Below are 21642 nucleotides of genomic sequence, written 5' to 3' on the forward strand. Positions count from 1 at the left end.
GTTGCAATCTTTAACGGTCCGCCCGTAAACAACACAAAGCCTTCTGATCGAATAAGAAAGAATGGGTGACAATATGCTTCATCACACTTCATGTTTAAAAGTATGCAAGGTATCTTAATGTGTTTGCTATTGTTGTTATAAACTTAAGAGACGTTCGTGAATGATGGTTGTTGGACATCTGTCTGTTATTGGTGACATCTCCAAGTCCCTAAACATGACACGGCACAAAACGAAATGTGATTGGTTGCTTTATGTGTCAGTCATATGGACTCTTGGGCGGTCCTAAAAGCTGCCAAGGTTCCCAGACCTTCTTTAGGAAGGTCTCCAAATAAAATAATAATTTATATTTTCATTTATTTATCCATTTTCCACAAGTCTCTTGCTGCTGCATGTCAAGCTTTGAGCATATGTAATAATATGAGTCACAATTTGACTAGTAAATACTGTACCTACCTTTTATACAAGTAGGTCTAAGTCATCCCCAAGGTCAAGATTGTTATGCAAGGACAAATATCAGTGATATAAACATAATTAGCCATCAATAACTACAGGTAGTTTTAGGCAAAATGATAATAGCCTACTTGGAGAAATAAATAAAAAAGGAGATAGAAAAGTTGTTAGAAAGACTCAATGGTAGTAAGTTTCGTTTTATGTCAGTAAGCTGTTAATCTGTCACCCAGTATGACGTGTTGTCTAGGTTGTCTTAAAAAAACCTCCCTGCAACATTCTCGTAATGGTATTTTATGGTTAGAAACATTTAACCTAAAATAACCATTAGGAACATTCTGTATGAGTTGTGTTTTGCAACAGTCTTGGGACATTTTTGTGGTTGTAAAAAATAAAGGCTTAAAAGGATGTTTCTAGAACATTTTTATTCAGTTCCCCTTCCCCATAAACCCAAAAGAACATAAAAACAAACGTTAGGGGAATGCTCATTGTTTGTATCTGTAGTAAGTTATTCTGGCCACGAAAACAAAACTTTGGGAATATGAAACAAACATTTAGGTGAATTACAGTTTTTTCTACAATAAATTAACCATGGTTTAAAAAAAAACATGGTTATTGTAATAAAACCATGGTTTTGCCAATAGTAATCAATACGCACGCACGCACGCGCACACGCACACGCACAACATACTTACTACACTTTTTCCACAAAAAAAGCTATGGCTAATTTTTGTAAGGGATCAGTGTTTTAGTATTTTGGCAAAGAATCACCCATAATAAGTCAGACATTTTATTGTGAACGTACCACAGCCTTTAGATGTCTGTTTGCCTAAATGTCTGTTTATTTATTTTATTTTATTTTTTTATTTTAATTAATGCGTGTACAACGTTTACGTTTTTGCTCAGTATGTGACAATTCCGACGGTCCCTTAGCCAGCAACATGCCTCATCAGAACATTCTCAGGTAAAAACGTGAGGCTATTAATATATGTTGGAATTTTTAGTAAATCTATACGTCCCTATACACTGTATAAAAATCATTGAATTTTATTAAAACTTGCTGTGGTATTGATATGTGTGTAATACATCGTCTCTATATCGAACAAAGGTAGGGCTAACCGAATATTGTACAAAACTTTTGCGCTTGATGTAGCAAATTGTGTTGATTGCAAAAACATCCGCTTTCAATTTTTGTGACTAACTTAGCGAAAAACAGAAAACTAAATATTGTTTTATCTATTTGTCTTTATCAAATTGTTGTAAAATGTCATGTTTTTCGGATAGGGAAGTTGTCAATAGCTTATAGCTTGGTATGAGCAATATTAGCAAGGTTCTGATTAAAAGTATAATTTGACAAATGTGCAACTGAAGCCTAAGTTATATCTGTAAAGCAGTTGTATTGTAATGGTTTAATGCATTCAAAACCCTCTTTTCAAATGAACTTTTTAGTGTATTTAGGCCTATTCTATTTTTTAGACTAAAATTCTAAAACCATTATAGTGTTTATTGTCATCATATGATGTTGTTGCATGTTGGCAAACAGAGGGCAATGGTATTTTTCTTAATTTTTAGGGCAAGTTGGCACTTTATAAATTACAAAAATGTACATTTTGTCAATATTATGTTGAACATGATGCTTGAAGTTTTTCCCTAAAGATCACTCTGCTTCCCCAGATGTGTGCATGCACCACCAAGAGAGTTTTAAATCCAGTTGTTGAGCTTCTTGTACCAGGTTAGATTATTTTAGAATTCTACTTGTGTGATGTTTACAGCAACATTAATAAATGTAAAATTAATATTAACAATATGTGGCATTTTTATTGTACTCCTATTCAAGTATTCTTCTGCATGCAAGCAAGCACTGTTACCTATTTTACTTTTTTACATTTTTAGTTGGAAATGACATTTTGTATAATTTGATGTTGCCATTATTCCATGTTGATGCTTTTTCATACAATGAAATAAAATAAATGTGAATAAAATTGTTAGTCAATAACATTTTGTCTATCATCTTTTGTGTTCCACAGAAGGAGGCTTGGAAAAAATAAGGGTGAGTGACTTCATTTTTAAAACCTAAACATGTTTATGGTTAAGAGAGAAATCAACAAACATTTGAAGAACTGTGGCATCATGTCCAGTGTGACAAATCCCTTAAATAGCAACAAAGAAAACTCTCCGCTCTGTCATGATATGCGGTCTCAATTCATTTTCCACTTTTTAAACAAACTGCCTTTCCAATTTTACCATATACTATTTGGTTCCTTCTTCATATGGCCTTTTGCCCCGATCCCTTTACCCTTTCCTTTAGTCCTGCCAGCATCCCAGAACTGGCAATAATTGCCGATTTTAACTTCCACTGGAACTAATGTGATAAAATCTAGAAAAAGGACAAGGTAGACAAAGAAAAAGATGTAGCCCTGGGCAGCATGGCTCGCAAAGGTCTAAGCCAAGGCAACAAGTGGCTTTGGGACCTAATGGGATTTTCAGGGGCTTGCATTGATCTCCTGCATGCCCATTCACAGAGTCTTTTGGCAGCCGGACGGCACACGTCAGCCCCCCAGTTCTCTCTGGTGCACACTGAGAGTAAAACACTCACACAGGAGCAGATCTGAGGTCAAAGCTACAGGTGACACTAATGCACAGAGATAAAAGTGTGCTGAGACACTGCATATAGCATCAGTAACTGCTGGCGGCTTTCTAGTCAGAAATGATAGGACAGTGTAAGTAAATAAATGATGGATTGGATGGAGTTATTATCAAAAATATGTCATCTGTGTAGATCAGACTCATTACATTAACCTCTCGAGATAGAAGTGATCTCGGTGAACACTTAATATACACAATCCTTTCTTCTGATTGGTCAATAGCTGTGGTGTGCTTTGCATTGTACCAACACCTCTCAACCGTGACACAACATAGCACAGCCTTTTGTATCTTATTACTTAACTCTCCTTACAAAAAGTACATTGGTGATACAATAACATGGTAATGGTATAAACAGTAATTTAATATGAAATCGTTTTGGGAAGTCGATCTGTGGTGTGACATTCTTATGCCATCTTGACTTTACATGCAGTATACTGTTGGTCAAAATATATACCAGCTGTCACTGGGGCAGTACCCTTTATAAGGTCTTACCAATATGTAACTATTTACATACAGCATCAGTGACAGTTGGGGTATTTTGACCATTTTTTTCTGACAGTTTACTAGGATGTTTATTTAACAATAGACACTTTTAACACTTTCACTATTCAGTTGCACAAATGGATACCATTAACTCTTTACGGTGGAAATGTTCATGACTTAATGAAATGTAACAAAAATAATGTAATCCACACGCACGCACGCACGGACGCATGTTGATAGAAAATTGTTGTGAAATATTTACCTTTTAAAAGTTTTTTTATACATACAGTCTTTGATATTAATGCTCTTCACTAATGCTGGGCACTTCTTGAAAAAAGGTACAAAAGCTGGGACAGTGCCTTTTCAAAAAGTACACCGTTGTACCTAAAGAGTTCATTTTAGTATCTCAAAGGTACATACTTGTACCAAATGTATACATATCTGTACCTAACAACGTGATCTCACAAATTTCCGTTTCATAGTCACAGAATATTTTGCTCATTTGTCCGTGTCATTGTCACAGATCTCCACCTTTTTCCGTGGTCGTACCACGGACTTTCTTTTCCGTGTCAGTTTCACGTATTGATTACTCAATTGTTTTTCCTATTTGCTTACCATTTTCGCATGGGTTTGGAGTTAGAACGACTTAATATGATTAGAACTTATAAAATGACATCCTACAAACCCAACTCAAACCGTAACATCAGGCGACAATTGTTTAAAAATCAAGAAAAAAATATTATAAACCAATAGAAAAACGTGACATCCTACCCGAACCACAAATCTAACCCCAAACCCACGCGAAAATGGTTTAAAAATAGGAAAAACTACTGAGTAACCAATACGTGACACGGAAAAGAAAGTCTGTGGTACGGACACGGAAAAATGCGGAGGTCCGTGACAATGACACGGATAAATAAGCAAAATATTCCGTGACTATACCACAGAATTTTGTGAGATCTTGTTGGTACCTAAATAGTGCATTGGACCTTTTTAAAGGCACTGCCCCATTGGCAACTTTTGAACCTTTCTTTCTGTCCGCTAATTTTCATTTCCATATATTTAAACATGCAAAATTACCTTAAAAAAAGATTTTACGGTACAACAAAGGCATTTTAAAAGCAGCAAAACAAACAAATAAACAAACGCTTGCTTTTTTTAAAAAGGAAAAAAATCAACTTTTTAAATCAACCGCAAGGACAAAAAAGAGCCACAAACTTAAATAAAGACCATTTATTCAGAGTCCACTTAACTGGAATAAATATTTACATGGTACTTTGGGATATTTAAATAATACCATTGTATTGCCATGTTCAAAAGCAACTTATTGATTCAAATCCCAAAGAGTCAGAATGTATTGTATTATCTTATAAAACCAGCATTTTCATAAATGAAGGGTCAAACAAATGGCATCATTTTAGCCAAGACTGAATAGCTATTACAAGAAACTTTGCATGTTAAATAAGCAAATCCATAATACTGTAATTAAAAATTAACATATCAAATGCATTTTCATTAGAATAATACCAACAATAAATAATACACGCATATATAATATGTATAAAATTGCTTCTTGTATCCACATTTGGAGAAAGCTGAAAGTTCAAGCCCAGCGTTCAGTAGCTCTGACTGTTAGTATAACATGAGAACACACACTTGTTCATTCATTCATCAGTCTTGCCATGTCTGTTGTTACATCATGTACTGTATATAGACAAGTGGGTTCATTCTCTGCGACGAGGTGCTGCAGGGCTTTTAATCTGAGGGTGGGCAAATCTGACAGCCCACACTTTGAGTTGCTGCCGATGGGAAGGGGGAAGGGAGGCAGAAGCTCTGTGAGGCAATCTTCAAGTGGCAAAGCTTTTCAAAGCGTTGTTATCCACTTTGGGATGCCCCCGCTGACCTCACTGTGGACATGCTTAGCCCTTCAAGGAAATGGAGAGGGATCTAGGGCGTTCTGTATTGTCGTCCGAGGGAAGCAGGGTTCAGACTCGCATGACTGCCAGTCCCAAAGGAGCGGTTGGGGTGAAGACCCGGCACAAAGGTGAACCAGGGGAGTTGTCATTGGACACATGAGAGAGGCAGAGCAGCAGAAAGATTTAGGCGACCTCCTTGTTTCGCGAGGCTATAATACACAGTGTCTATTCTCTCTTTGTTTTACTTTGCTTGTCTTCCCTCTATATCGTTCTCTTATAGCAACAAAAAAGTACCAGTGAATCGAGTGAGTATTTTAATGCTCATTGGATGCTTGTAGTCCATGGGAAATACACAGAATTTGTCTCTTGGTTGATATAGTGAATCTGAATTTTGAGGCCATGGTAAAAAGCATTTCACACAGAAATGTGTATTTTTTTTAAATATATTGACCTTCACTTGTTCCATTAAACTTTTCACTTCTCTGGAATGCATTTTTTTACAGAGATCCTGCCCACTACTTTTCATATAATTAAAGTAATTGAGGACTGCGGATGTCAAGCTTCAAAATGACATTAAAGCATCCAGAAGTATAATAAAGTATTGCATTTGACAGATTTTCTGTCTTTTGAAGCCATATGATAGTTTTGTATGATCATCAGACTGAGCTCAGATGCAAAAGCCGCTAAATGTCACCTCCATCAAAATGAAATGATTAGATTAATGATACAGCTTTGCTGGCAGAATCCGATAAATTCACGGCAATTTTTTAGCACAGTTTTAGCAAAGTGCACAGAAAAGATGAACTGGATGAACGATGGGGTGCAAAACGACAATGAATCACATTCAAACTCGCATCCCTTTTGAGTACTTGGACCTGAATACAACCCAAATGTGGTAGTGACATGAATCACAGCGCCCCCTAATGCGAGGTTCAATTTCTTCATTTTTACACCTGAAATGTTTCTAGTTGCATCTTTACTGTTTTTAGAACTTAAGTTTTTCCCAAAAGCTTGCATTCACTTAGAGGGTTTTGCAGCGAAAGACATTTCAAAGGCATTTCAATTTCTGACTAATAATAATAGGTGGAAAGAGTACTAAAATATTCTACTCAAGTAAAAGTACAGTTACTCTAATGATATTCATGATAAATTATGATAAATATATAGTATTTGAAGAGTATTCTAGATATTCTAACTAACTGTCAAGCTGACTAATTGAACCATAAAAGTACCATAAAAGTTAGTGGTGCACCGATAAATGCCAATATACACTAATAATGCTTGGCCGATAACTATTCTGAATCGCACAGCCAATATTATTCAAAGCTATTTTATGTACTACGGCTTTTGATCAGTAAGTCCTTATCGATCTGAAATCACTGTTAGTTTGACTTGTTTATAACATGCTCATTATACATATTCTTTATTATCATGAAAATACCTGAAAAGGTTTGAAGAACAGCAATATAAATATATCCTAAAACCATTGTCTGGAGCTGCGTGTCATAGCTGCGGTTGTGTATGTTTCTTTGTCTACAGCTAATATTAAGTTTCTGCACGAGAGCGCCCTCTGTCTTTTGGATGTAGCGGCTTTTCACCGTATTTATTGAGAAGCATAGCAGGCATCATTGGTTGATATAGCGATGCACCTTTAATGCTGCGTTTACACCAGCCGCAGTAGAGGCGTCAAAAACGCGCTATCCGCGTGTAGTTGGACGCGTGAACATTTGAGTTTACTCACTTCATTCGCGTGTGAAAGCCGCACGTGAAATTTTAGTCATTCGAGACATTCACGAGGAAATTTGCATCATGGGAGGGGCTTCTGCCACTCTGCTGAGACTCCGCTCGCTTCCTGTAATCGCATCACTACTACAGCAAGGTCCTGATTGGTTAAAGCGGTGCGGAAATCTGCCTAAGTTCAGATTTTTTTCACTTGTGCGTTTCCCGCGGCAATGCTCAATTCGTGCGGAACGCACAATCCGGAGGATGCCTAATCACGTCTTTGCATTGACTTAACATGTAAATCACCTGTGCTTGCCGCCTCTACCACGGCTGGTATAAACGCAGCATAATAAAAGTGAGCTGGACCAATTGATTCATTGAAAATATTTGCCCCTTTTCTCATGAGTTCTCTCATGATAGCTAAAGCAATATTCAGGTAAATAAAATAAAGATTTAAGATGCAAAACCCTCTAAGTGCATCTGACATGTTTTCTCGTAAAGCCCTTTTCACACAGAGATTACGGAAATTTCATCTGGGTTTTGTCCGGGGATTGTTTGATTTTGGTTCTTTTACACTCCCATTGATTTTACTGAATCTGTGCATGCATTTACAAACATGCCGTAAAGTTGTAAAGATACGTGACATATTTCAACTTGCTAGGTTTTATCTGCAGCATCTGAAGTTTGCTTATTATTCGTGATTTCTGTCGTGCACATGCATTTTTGTTTATGATAAGATCACAAAGCAGAGCGTGACATGCTGTTCTATACTGGCGGTGAATGATCCCAGGCTCAGTGCGTGTAGTGAGGAATTCCCGTATCTCTACTGCAGTTTAGTTAGCAGATATCACACGCGCATCCTCACTACGGCACGCCTCTTACGGCATTGCTTCAGGTAGCGTTCCTTAAATATTATGGTCCCCTTTACGGGAGCGATCCCAGAACATTTACAGGACATGTTTACAGGACATACAGAAGGAGTGGTCTCTGCCAGTTTTACAGAAATTTTCTGGAATCAACTGCTTTGTAAATGGGGTTTAAATTACATTTAGGTTCAGTAATTTCACTTTAATGGCAATGAAAGGGTTATTAGCAGAGGTGGAAAGTAATGAATTACATTTACTCGCGGTATTGTAATTGAGTAGTTTTTTGTGTATTTCTGCTATTTTAAGTAGTTTTTCAAATCTGTACTTTTTATATGTTTTGTTTAAAAGTATTGTACTTTGTAACAACTTAAATCATATTCCTCACTTATCAAAAAAAAATAATGCAAGGTGATAAAGTCACACCACGGATACAGATTGATTGATGGGCGGGGGAACGTGCTAAACTCTCAAAAAGAACCATGGAAACGGACGAGACAGGCGGCAGCTGATGGATACCCTCAATTCAATTCTTATGAAAAAACCCTGGCCATATTTAAGCGACTGACCACTTTCCACTAACGCAAAACGAGTGTTTTAATCCTATGGAATTTAGACTTCACGGAATTGCCAACCAGGTTTTTACCGCTCATTTGCATGACGCGTCAATCGTTTTTGACACCATGTGCATTAGCTTCCGAGGTCTAGCAGTTTATATAACCTCACCTTTTGTTATTGCACTTTAATTGTAAATGTGTTCCTTCAATTAAAAACAACTAGTTTGTGATTTATATTCCCTTGTCCTTTTTTAAAGGACAATTCGGTATTTTACACTTAAAAGCCCTGTTTTCAGATTGTTTATGATGAAATAGAATGGTTTTGACTGAAATTTCGACATATGCGGCTGCCCCGAGAATTTTCGGTTTCTGTGGTATCACCCCCCACCCCCACAATGGCTGCATAGGTGCACTGGAACAATCCCTCCCAAAATGCATCAAACTGTCGTCTACAAAGACGTGAAACTCACCGAGTGGCCAGGGGCGCTCACCGACACGCCCACACAAAAATCGCCGCAAAAGATGCCCTCCAACAGCCGTTTTAGCATTCGTTGTAAACTTGTGGATCTATTTTTCCAAACGCCTCACACCCGTATATTCTTCCATTGAGAGCTTGAATAATAGACACTCCAGCCCAGTTGGTGGCACTAATCCGCCTTTGCCAATTGCAAGAATACAAACAACGTTCCGGCGTGGAGTAATACCGTACCTCACAGCACATCTAATACAAGTCAATGTAGTTGGACAAAAACTATGATAAAACCTGTTGGAAAGCATCTTTTCAGCGATTTTTGTGTGAGCATATCAGTGAACACCGCTGACCACTCGGTGAGTTTCACGTCTTTGTAAACGTAATGCATTTTAGGAAGGATTGTTCCAGTGCACCATTAAACCCATTGTAGGGGTGGGAGGCGAAACACAAACACCCGAAAATTCCCGGGGCAGCCGCATACGTCGAAATTTCAGTCAAAACCGTTCTATTTCATCACAAACCATCTGAAAACAGGGCTTCAAGTGTAAAATATCGAACTTGTCCTTTAACAATACTAGAATCCCCCACCTCACCCGCTGTAAAAAATGTAAAAGTTAAAATGACTTAAGTAAAAGTGAAAAGTAAGTAGATTTTTAGACCAGTAACTTTACTTTTACTCAAATCAAACTGAAACACTTCATTTCAACTTTTTTTAAAACCTAGAGTTATTGTATAAGAAATATTATCTAGTTTCCTGAGACCGGAGAGCATTTATAGGTTTCCAGCAAATTATTTGTAATGAATTAAGAAGACATATTTCAGACTCCAAGTAAATGACTACAACTAAAATGCAAAAATCAATGTCAATACCACAAATCAGATGTTAACAAAATGTTTGCCAAAACCATTTTCAGACTCTCCACCAGCCTTAATTTTCCATCAGAACGTGCTAATAGTGTCAAATTAAACACAGTCAGGATGCTGAGTGGCTATGCTGCAATTCTCTTTCTCAGTGGTTGTCTCACTAATGTCTCAGTGGTTTCAGGAAGGATCACAGAAGAAGCAGGTGTTACACACTTCTCTATTATGTGCCAAATCAAGCAGCCACCCGATCCCCACCCGAAACACGCAGTAACAAATGTGCAACAGTTGGCTATTTCCAAATCTCAAAGCCTCCACCAAATCCATCATTGCGGTTCATTCATCAGCAAGGTGAAGAGTTAAAGTTGCGCTCCATCTCCTTTGATTTAACCCTTGCTTTCAGATTCTGCCCAGTCTGGGGTTCATCCCTGGCATGGCAATAGCTGCACACAAAATGCAATTAAAGAGGCTGCCTTCTCTTTCTCTGTTCTAGACACTTTCACTCAATGCTTAATCCGTCCCCCCGCTTTAAGACCCTTATGTGATCAGGGACACACGGTTCCCATTCACACCGCATCATCCTGCTCTTTTGTGTTCTTAATCGTTCCTCAGTATTAAGCAGCCTTGGCAGCCCAATCCCCTTACTGACACACAGCCGCGGTGCTTTGTTAGGTCCATGCCTGCCTGTGCACATCACCCCCATTCTCTGAGCCCCATGCCGCCCCTCCGCTGCCCCTCTGATGCCTGAGAGGCCCTTCTTTACACCGCATGGCTTATCCTGTGTCGATTCACGTGCCAGTCGTGTACCCGCGGACACAGAGAAAAGCGACTCTAATGCTGGAATCTTATGAACTTCTCAATCATCACAGGTCCAAGATTTTCATATGTACTCATAAGCAGAAATGCAAAATGCTGCGGCATGTTTGGGACAGGGCTGTTACAGACATAACGTCTGTTTAATGGGTTGTATTATGGCCAACATTCGGATAAAAATTATTTGGAATTAAAAGTTGTAGGAATAAGGTGCGACCATAGGGGCAGGAACGTTTAATGCTGTTTGGTTGTTTGTTTACATTACAATGGTGTCTTAAACGCAAATCTTTGATAACGGTGATGTTAAGCTCATGTGTTAATTCAGTTTATAGGCATGCCTGAGTATAATGAAGACAACAATAAATGCTTCTCAAGATATTGAGTTTATTAAAGGAACAGTATATAAGAAATGTATATCAATTAATCATAAAATGGCCCTAATATGTCACTAGACATTAAGAAATCATTTTCATTTCAAATACTTATATCACTCACAAAAGTGGTCCGGCCAGGATATTGTTATTTAAAAAGTGGAGTTGCAGCCCTCAACTGATGTTTATGTTGTCATTTTGTGTATTGGCCACCAGTTGTGTGATTGCAGTACCAGTTTTAGCCACAAGTTTTGTGATTGCAATACCAGTTTTCACCACAATCCTACATACTGTTCCTTTAACTCTTCTTCAAATTTCAATGTTTTATAGTCCAGGGTCAATTTTAGTATTAAAACTACCTCATTGTCTGTCTAAACAGAACAGCTCGATACTTTTGCTGTCTTGATTGTTTGTATTTGTTGCTTGGTAAGAATGCATATGTGCGCTGTGTAAACAAAGATCTTTTTGACAGCGGTGTCATTTGTACGTGAAATTTTTGTTGTGTAAACAGATCCTTTGGCACTCGAAATCACATACTGTGACAGTACATGTTGTTGGATAAATTCATTGACCGGTAAAACAGTACATTATAGTATGAATATGGGTAGTATGAATGAAATTTGTCCATACTACATCCGCCATGTTAATACATCACGTGACATATGTCGTCATAACAACAGGTGAGCTGTTAACTTGGATGCTGTTAAACAAGCACAATTTAACCACAAGGAACAGCTGTTTTCCTTATGTATTTACATTTTAATAGTGCTGTGTTTCTGCTTTCCAACATTTTTGAATATGACGACTCTTCTTCGGGGGCTCACGGGATAGTAAAGTGTCCATTGAATGCACACTTCAAAATATTGCCTGAAGTAAGACTTTTCAAATGCTATGAATTCGGACATACTACTCGCCTCACCTACAGCTTTTCACCTAGGCTACTATACAGTAAGTAGGTGACTGCGGACACAGGGTATGTTTTCCTTTCTGCTATGCTGTTGAGGTCTATTCCTCCTCTAAAAGAAATTTCATCAACATAAGACCTTTACATATTGGAGGTTTTAAAGGTCCCGTTCTTCCTGTGTTTTTAAAGCTTTGATTGTGTTTACAGTGCGGAATATAACATGTGTTCATGTTTCACGTGTAAAAAAATGTGGTATTTTTCACACAAATTAACTTATCTGTATAGCGCTGTTTTCACTGTCCTCAAAACAGGCTGATGTCTTCCTTGTTCTATGAAGTCCCTCCTTCAGAAATACGTACGAGTTCTGATTGTGTAGTTTGTTTAGTGTGTTGTGATTCGATAGCAGCTTAGCTTGCCGTTAGCTTAGCTGCCTACTGACGTATTCCTGTGGGCGGAGTTTAGTAAAAAAACTGTTTTACTGAAGTCATTAAAGCAGGAAGTAGAGGGCTGTAGTCCAATCCGGCCGGCCAAATATATCACCTGGTAGTGAACTTTGAGCTTTATCATTTTACAGGTATTATTTATGCTATTATAGCAACATTACACACTAACTAGGGTTTAAAAAATGGGATCAGAGAGAGCGTGACCTTTAAAGGATTATATGAAAGTAATGATTGAAAAATTAGGCATTCGTATGAATAAAATGAAAAATACTAAGACTTTGAGAAAAACAACTAAACCAGTGAATCACAAAATAATAATACTAACAAAATCTAGTCACAATTGAACTTGTTTATAAAGCTATCAACTCTATCCTTCCCGTTCACTTGTACGGCACATGTTTTTGTGTCGTTTTATTTATTTGTTTTCTGTTTTTTAAACCATTGTTTCTTGGGTTTGAGGTTAGATTTGAGATTTGGTTTAGAATGTCATTTAATATATAGGTTTCTTCAAGTTTTGTAAACCATGGTCGCTTGCAGTTGGGGTTAGAATTGGGGTTTGGGTTAGGATGTCATTTTATGAAACAAAAACTTTCTCTAAAAACTTTATTTTGCCCCAAAAAACTGGAAAAAAAGAGAAACCAATAAATAAAACGACACGAAAAGATGTGTTGTACAAGTGAACGGGAAGGACTGGCATATCATATGCATGCAAAATTGGAATTTGTTTTATGTATTTTCAACTATTTCAACTATTTATACACATTTCATGAGCTGAAATAAACCTATGCCTGGTTGTTGTTAACCCAACCGTAAGTTGAAACAACCCAGAATAGGTTTATTTATTATCCCAGCATGTGTTCTGTCCAACATTTACACAGCGTTTTGTTCAAAATAACCTAGCAGAATTTAGAGTCTATGCATTTTATTATGCTTAAAGGGACACTCCACATTTTTTGAAAATATGCTCATTTTAGAGTTATAATTTATAATTTAGAGTTAAATATATGATTTTTACCATTTTGGAATCCATTCAGGTTCATTGAATGTGATTAGACCATTAGCATCGCGCTAAAAAATGACCAAAGAGTTTCGACATTTTTCCTATTTAAAACTTGACTCTTCTGTAGTTACACTGTGTACTAAGACCGACGGAAAATTAAAAGTTGTGATTTTCTAGGCCGATATGGCTGCAGCAGGCGTAGTGATATTACGCATGTAGTGATATTACGCCTGAAAATAGTCCCCTGCTATTGAAAGTAACCAAGGGGACTATTTTCGGTCAGTGCGTAATATCACTATCCCTGCGGCAGCCATGGTACAGCAGCAAAGTGCTTGATTATTACGCCATGTCTTAGTACACAATGTAACTACTTACTTATTACTTACTTATAAGTTTTAAAAAAGAAAAATATTGAAACTCTTTGGTTATTTTTAGCGCGATGCTAATGGTCCAACCAGATTCAATGGACCACGCCAAGCCATGCTAAAAGTGGTAGCGCCAGACCCGGACATCAGCCAAATGGACTCCAAAACGGTAAAAATGTAAATGTTTAAATGTAGGGGAGCTGGAAAATGAGCCTATTTTTTTTAAAAAGTGGAATGTCTCTTTAAATATTTATATAAAGTTGTTTTTCAGTAACGCCTCTCACCCTTTCAAAAACTGTTCTGCTGAAAAATACACTTTGGGACAGACATAATAGATGCACACAATGGATGTCTGCTAAATCACACATTCAGATATAACACCAGCTTCTCTTAAATAGTCTTAAATGTATTGTCAGTAAAGCATAAAATAGATCACTGAATTAATTTTCAGGTCTGATTTTCTCCCATTTTATTCTTTGGAAAAACACTTTTATTTCTGAGCGCCATTAACTTCAATGAGCAAGAAAAACAGTATAGACCATTGTAAAGTCATTAAAAGAATATTTTGTCCTTTCTTTGTTTTTATTTCTCTCCGTCTCTCTCATGAGTGCTCCTCCACACGGCTCTCAGGCACACAAACAAATGCAAATCACTCTGAAAACTTTACATAATGTAACTTAGACCTCTATTTTGAAACGGGCTTGAATGGCTCTTAAAGGGGGCCTAATTAATCTAAGTATAGAAGCAATGGGCCCTCTTGGAATTTCTTCCCTTCTTTCTCTGGGCGTAAAGAAAAGGATCGGGCCTGCCCTTTCTGTCTGGCGAGGAGTCCGCCTCATTCAGCCATTTATGTTAACATTACCGAATGTTATACCCTGTGGGTGAGCTGAATCAATCACTTCGAGCCAGTCCTGCTCCCTTTTTAACCGCTGTAAAATGTGCAAAGGCGTAAAAAGATATATAGCAATATTCGCAGTTGTTTTGGCCTGCACGTTTGAAGCAACTAAGAAAGCCCGGTGCTAGAGTTGTCAGGTGCTGGGGTGACCAGCGAGAACAATGGGAGAAGAGAGGCAGAAGGCTTGAGATGAAAGCTTTTGGTAAATCAGTAATAGAGCTAAAGGGCATAGCCTGTGGGGAATTTGCTGGCTTATAAAAGAGCTTTAAGAGGCCTTCATTCATATGGACCCAAAGAGATTTGAATTGCCCCCTTCACAATCACTTGAAAGGCAGAGCTCAGGGTGTTCCGAAACAAAGTGGAAATCACGCTGCCTTTCAATGGCTCTAATAAGCTTTTAACTATTTTACATTATGGCGTTACCCTCTTCATCTCCTCTCCACGCGGCATTGTTTTGCCATGTAGCTGGCAAACTTAAACGTCTGATTTATACTTTTCTTCACGGTGTATTTAAACAAATAGAAAAAAACAGAAGCGAGGTCTAGATGAATGTGAGCGATTCAACTTTATTTTATAGAAGATGGAAAATAGGGTTCATTATTTAACTGTTGGGTGATGCTAAAAAAATACAAGAGATTGTGTATTGCTTCTGATTTCATTAAGTAATGTGCAGCAATGCGTTCCTATCTTTCTCTTGAACGATCATGCAATAAGCACTTTGAAATACTTTAAAATCCTTCGCTATAAATCCCAAGCTCATTTAGTTCCAAGAAAGGCTAGCGACCAGCCTTAGCCGCCTAAAGGCCATGAGTCACAGACAGCATCTCTGTTGCCATGGTTGTTTTTATTGCCCTGGAAATTGCTCCTCTCCACAGTCTGCAGGGGTCATGGGTTCAGCTGTAGCCTGGCTGCACCTTCAACTTCTGGGATGATGGGTAGAGGCGTGAGGAGACGCACAGCCAGAGTCCGCGCCCTCTGGATGACACTCTGAATTTTGGGGATCCCTCGGCTGTGTGGACATTAAGAATTTCATGGTAATTGTTGAAGACAAGGAGGAGGGCTTGACCTCCACTGCCCTGATTGAGATCTTATAAAAAGACTATAGCCTGGCCCTATTGATGCCCTCAGACAGTAAAAAAAATGATTGGTCTTTAGAGAAGGTCTTGGGGAGTAGATCTATAGTAATTCAGAGATTAAAGTTTTACAGTTTGAATAATAATAATAATGCGGTTTTAGTTCCTGGAGGTAAACATTTATGTATTGTATTTAAATGTATTGTATCCTCTTCAATGAATGTTACTTTATATGTGTCTAGTGCTATGTGAATAACGTTTTAGTTAAAGAATCAATGTAAGCTTATTTTATATTGCTTTGTGTTATTTAGCTCATGACTGTTGTTACATTAATGCACTTGAATGCTTTTGTTGTATCATTCAGAAGTCAATATCTGGCAACCCTTAGGGACTATTTCTATTGTGTCTATTTTATATACTAACTTGACTTAACTTAAAATTCCAGGTGCATTGTTTAGAGTACATGTTTTTTCTTAAAATAAACATTTTAAAATAGAAAGATGATCATCTTCATGAGTGAGAGAAAAAATGTTGCTTTAGTAATTGAAATATATTACTATAAAGCAGTGCTTCTCAATTATTTTCTGTCACGCCCCCCCCTAGGAAGAAGTAAACATTTCGCCCCCCCCCCAACTCTCCGCCGCGACTCTAAATAGTATAATTTATCTATAAAATGACACATCTGCAAAACATTGTATCCTTATTAACATTAAAGAAAACACAAAAAAAGAAATATCGATCAACTTACAGCAAAGAATAACTTTATTAACATTGTTTTTTAGTCTGTAACAGAAAAGACTTAAAATGCATCAATTTGCCTGAAAAAAAATCAATCCTTGTTTAAAGTATAATATTTTTTGACCGTTTGATACTGAAAAATTAAATTAAATGTAATCAATAAATAATAATAAAAACTCAAGCGGCTTATAAGCGTGATTGTGGTGTAATGTCTTTAAGAGACAGTGCAAAAAAATCACTTCTTGAAAAAGTCTTTTTCCCCAGGGTCTCGCGTGCCCCCCCTGGTGTTGCTTCGAGCCCCCCCTGGGGGTCCCACCCTCACTATAAAGGAACCTTAAAGAACTTAAAGGTGCAGTGTGTAATTTTTCGAAGGACCTCTTGACAGAAATGCAAAATAATATACAAAACTATATTATCAGGGGTGTATAAAGACCTTTTTATAATGAACCATTATGTTTTTATTACCATAGAATGAGACGTTTTTATCTACATACCCCGAGGGTCCCCTTATGTGGAAGTCGCCATTTTGTGCCGCCATGTTTCTACAGAAGCTCTTAAAGGTGCAGCGTGTAATTTTTAGAAGGATCTCTTGACAGAAATGCAAAATAATATACAAAACTATATTATCAGGGGTGTATAAAGACCTTTCATAATGAACCGTTATGTGTTTATTACCTTAGAATGAGACGTTTTCTCTAAATACACCGAGGGTCCCGTTACATGGAAGTCGCCATTTTGTGCCACCATGTTTCTATAGAAGCCCTTAACAGACAAACTTTTTTCCTAAGTTGTCTCAGACGATGACATGTTTGTCCGGTGCCGGCTACTGTAGCTTCTCTTTGTGTTTCAAAAGCGAGGGGTGAGCAGTGGACTGAGCCGATGGCAGCAAATCGCAACCTCACCACTAGATGCCGCTAAAATTTACACACTACACCTTTAACTGAAAACTTTTTTTACTAAGTTGTCTCCATCAATTACATGTTTTTCTGGTGGCGGCTACCATAGCTTCTCTATGCATTTCAAAAACGAGGGGTGAGCAGTGGACTGAGCCGTTGGTTGCAATTCGCAACCTCACCACTGGATGCCGCTACAATTTACACACTGCACCTTTAAGAAATTCCCTGAAGGTATCAGGGAATGTTAAGGAATTCTTTAATAATTTTTTAGACTCCTCATTGGATTCAAGGGTTTAACCTTGAATTTTACCTTTTAAAATTTGTTTTACAATTGGTAACATAATCGGCAATGTTTGTTGTATGACATTAGTCATAACTGACAAGCGATATAATCCAAATAGCCTGTTGCCACTAAATTGATTCATTGGATAGTTATCTGTGATTCCAGGTCACAGGAGAGCAGAAAGAGACATCAGTCTTACAGCGGCATAGCGTTGGTGCAGGTGCAGGGTCAGAGAGAGATGGAAGAAGGGGGGAGAGGTTATCTCGTGCAGCACTGAGAGGGGAAAAATCACATCTGTTTATCCAAAGCTGTGGCTTGGATTGAATTTCCCTGATTTTTATCTGGAGTCTCCTAGGAGCTGCTGACCAGTGAGAGCGGAGAGAAAAGCCCATCTATTTAGCAGGGAATCGCAGTGTGCGTTGGTGCAGCTGCATGGCTTCCCTTTTGATTGACACTTTCCTGTTGCTGTGAGCTGGGGGCATCAGGTTGTTCCTCCTTGCCCTGGAGGGAGATAGAGGGGGCAGGTGAGGCGTAGGTGACAGTGCGTGGCGAGGATGGCAAAAGCTGCTCCTCCTTTAGCAACAGTTGTGCTCTCAGAGCCTCTCCGGTCTAATCAGACAGCACTTAACACAGTCTACAGCACTTGTAACCCGCTGCCCTCCACTTTAAACCACTTTAAGATGCATCTGTTTCAAGCACGGCTTTAGTGTATTGGCAAGAGGACATATTATGATAAGATCATCTGACTGATAACTAAATGAGACAGCTACATGTCAAACTAAAAAGAAAGTTTTTAGGAGAGTTACAATTCTGAAAAAATTTTAACTGGAAAATTTGTTGACATTTTAAATGCAAGCAAAGCTGCATTTCTAGGTTAATGTTAACATTTGGACAAAAAAAATCTGATTTCTGTGATTTCATTGGAATATTCTTGGATGCTGATATCAGATATCATCTGTTTTTATAAAATTGTGGAGGCCAAGGATGATAACTACCTGTATAACTAGGATAGGTAAAGTTTTAAATTTTTTTTTTTATTTTAACAGAATAGCGGAGTCCATACTATAACAATAAAAATACAAAGTTGTATTCAATACAATATTGTTGTATTTACTTTCAGAGCATTTTATTTTCTAAAAACAAAGCATCGACAAGCAATCAAAACCAAGTTAAGGTTTATTTGAGATATAAAATATGTAACTGGAGCTTGCCATCTTAAAATAAACATAACATCATTTTTTCGTTGGTATGGGTGCTAATATTCAAACGTGTTAGTCAAAGTGTGATGCTAATTATAAAATTAACTTTACATATTTGCAATAAATTAGGATCATTTGTTATATAAGTCTTTTGGACCAATATTATCACATCAAATTGAGTTTTGTCATGTGTTTGTCAAACACAAAAAAGCCTTTACAAAGGTACAAACGAGGATGTATGCGAAGTGTAGGTGTGTGTCGGTGGCTTTCCATTACAAATGAAGACAAGATATCTTTACATTCTGCAGGCAGCCACTTGGAACCAGCAGCCCTTAGGGTAGGACCCTCTGTCCCATTGTCTGCCTCTCGTTTTAAAGTGGACTCCTCAAGACCTAAACCAGAGGGATGGCCTCTTCCTCGGGTTATGGGTGACATATGCCTAATCTACCATAGAGGAACATCTGCACTCATCTGACTCAATACAGGTGTAGGTTCTTCTCAAATGACTGAACCAATGAGGCGACCAGTGTGGCAATGCATTATGATGTCGCCAAAGCACCAAATAGAATTACTTTGCTTAGTAAGTGACCACTTAAAAGACACAATCCAAGCTGTTTCAATGTTTAGTTGGATTTTAATTAAGCGTTTAAATCATAATTGAATTACATTGTAAATGTATTTCTCATTTCTGAATGCATTTTCTTAGTGGAGTACACATATTACTCTGACAAGATAATGTCAAAATAAAGATTTGATTTTTATTCTGGCATACAGCATCACAACTTTTGCACCACATTGTTTGTAAATAAATAAATGAAAAGTTTGGTTCCAAAACATGATAAACGGCATAAAAAATTAGTTACCGCCAAAATAAGTATTGTATCTGGTCAGTGTTAAAAAGTAAATTCTTAATTAATGCAAAATCCGATATCCGTCATGTTATTCTGTCATGTTTTCTCCTTTTTTCCCAAAACGCAATAAAAGCCACTCCTCCTTCTTTGCAGAATGCAATAAATCCGCTCAACCAATCACAGCGCACCATTCCACGCATTGTAAACAATAATGGTGGCATGTTGAATACAGACGAAATCCTAGTTTTCCTCATCTACTTTGTACTTCGTGATCAAAAAACAAACAAACAAAATAATACTTTTGATGGCATTGATAAAACTTGTGACGAGGAAGAAACGTAAGCCATCAAAATCGAATAATTTACGTGAGAGGCACTCGGGAGACGGAAAAATGCTGACTGTTGCTTGTTCTCACACGACAACATTAAACTTCTGTCATGCTAACACACTGACCCCAGAGGATCTTATGAAACAATTTCCATTATTTTACTCAAAGTCAACAAAATTCGAGCAGGACCAAAACATTTTACAACTGATCGCTGTCAAAAAAGTTCAGTGATGACGTCCCAAGAATGACAGTGTTCTTAATATGACAAAGTAAGTGTTTTGAAAAATGCCATTAATGTTTTATTTTTTTAATAAGTGTTACCACTAGTCAACTAAATGAATATAACATGGCAAAGATGAATGCACATTTATACATTGATACAATAGATTTATAGCATTAAAACAAATCAGTTTCATGATTTATAGAAAATTAGTTTCTATAATAAATCAAAAAAATCTAATTATGGATTTGAATTGTTTATGTTATTATAATATAAAGATGCTATGTGAAAGTTTGTAACAGAAAATAGTGGTTTTCATCTTGTCACTTTCTTGGTATAGAATTTGTTTTTACCAAAATTAGTCTAAATGGATTTATTGCATTTTGAAACCAAACTCTTTAAATATTGACATCATTTTTTGACATAGGTTGAATCAAATGATTATGTATTATAGTTTTTCTCAGTTGCTTGCAGCATTTCTCGAATCATTTTTAAAATTAGCAAAAAGTTCATTTCTCAGAACAATTTGTACAAACTGCACAACATCATGGATTTCCTGCAAAAGCGTGTATCATGGCTGTGTGAAATATTGATTGCAAGAGATTGGACAGAATATACATTTACATATTTACTTGGTATTGAATAAATCATATTTTACAGTACAAATATAAAATCACAAACTAGATAGGTTCAATGTAAAAAAAATATAATTAAATCTCAAATAAAAAGGCTGTCAGGCAGATTCTCATCCACATCACAACAGCTATCTTAATAATCACTCAAAATGTCTTATAAAGTGACCTAACACTTCACATATTCATTCCCCTTCAGCAATTTATCAATTCAGTTTACACAAAAACAGATTATGACAAAAAGATCAACCATTCTGCATGTCATGACTTATGCAATGAACTAATTTTTAAATGTTTTGAGGTGTAAGACTATCCAACAGAAACCAGTTTAATGTATTTTGATGAAAATTACAATAATAAATGTAGTAAACAGCAGAAAATTGTACATAATCAATGCATGATCGTATCAAAGCATTTGCTATTTGTCGAAAACAATGAGAATTTGCTTTACTGTTGTGCACAACTGACTTGAAGATGTGAAATGTTTCAATCTACATGAGAGGTAAAAAAAATGAACTGAAGAATTATGCAAAATTAAATGTTTTAACAACATGGACACTAAATTAAAAATTAATTTATTAAATCTATAATGTCAACATTACATACATTCATATTTTGTTTGCTGCTTCAATTCAAATTTAGGATAGATAGATAGATAGATAGA

The 21642-nt window shown here is 37.0% G+C and overlaps 1 long non-coding RNA gene across 1 annotated transcript; it reads left to right on the plus strand.

The window, feature by feature from the left end:
- Positions 1-1300: 1300 nt before the first annotated feature.
- LOC141350122 (uncharacterized) lies at positions 1301-19710 on the plus strand. Its single transcript, XR_012358105.1, has 4 exons — positions 1301-1411; positions 2122-2179; positions 2475-2497; positions 19256-19710. It is a non-coding gene; the product is annotated as an uncharacterized lncRNA (long non-coding RNA).
- Positions 19711-21642: the final 1932 nt, after the last annotated feature.

The sequence above is a fragment of the Misgurnus anguillicaudatus genome, chromosome 16, assembly GCF_027580225.2.
Source record: "Misgurnus anguillicaudatus chromosome 16, ASM2758022v2, whole genome shotgun sequence".
Lineage (NCBI taxonomy): Eukaryota > Metazoa > Chordata > Actinopteri > Cypriniformes > Cobitidae > Misgurnus > Misgurnus anguillicaudatus.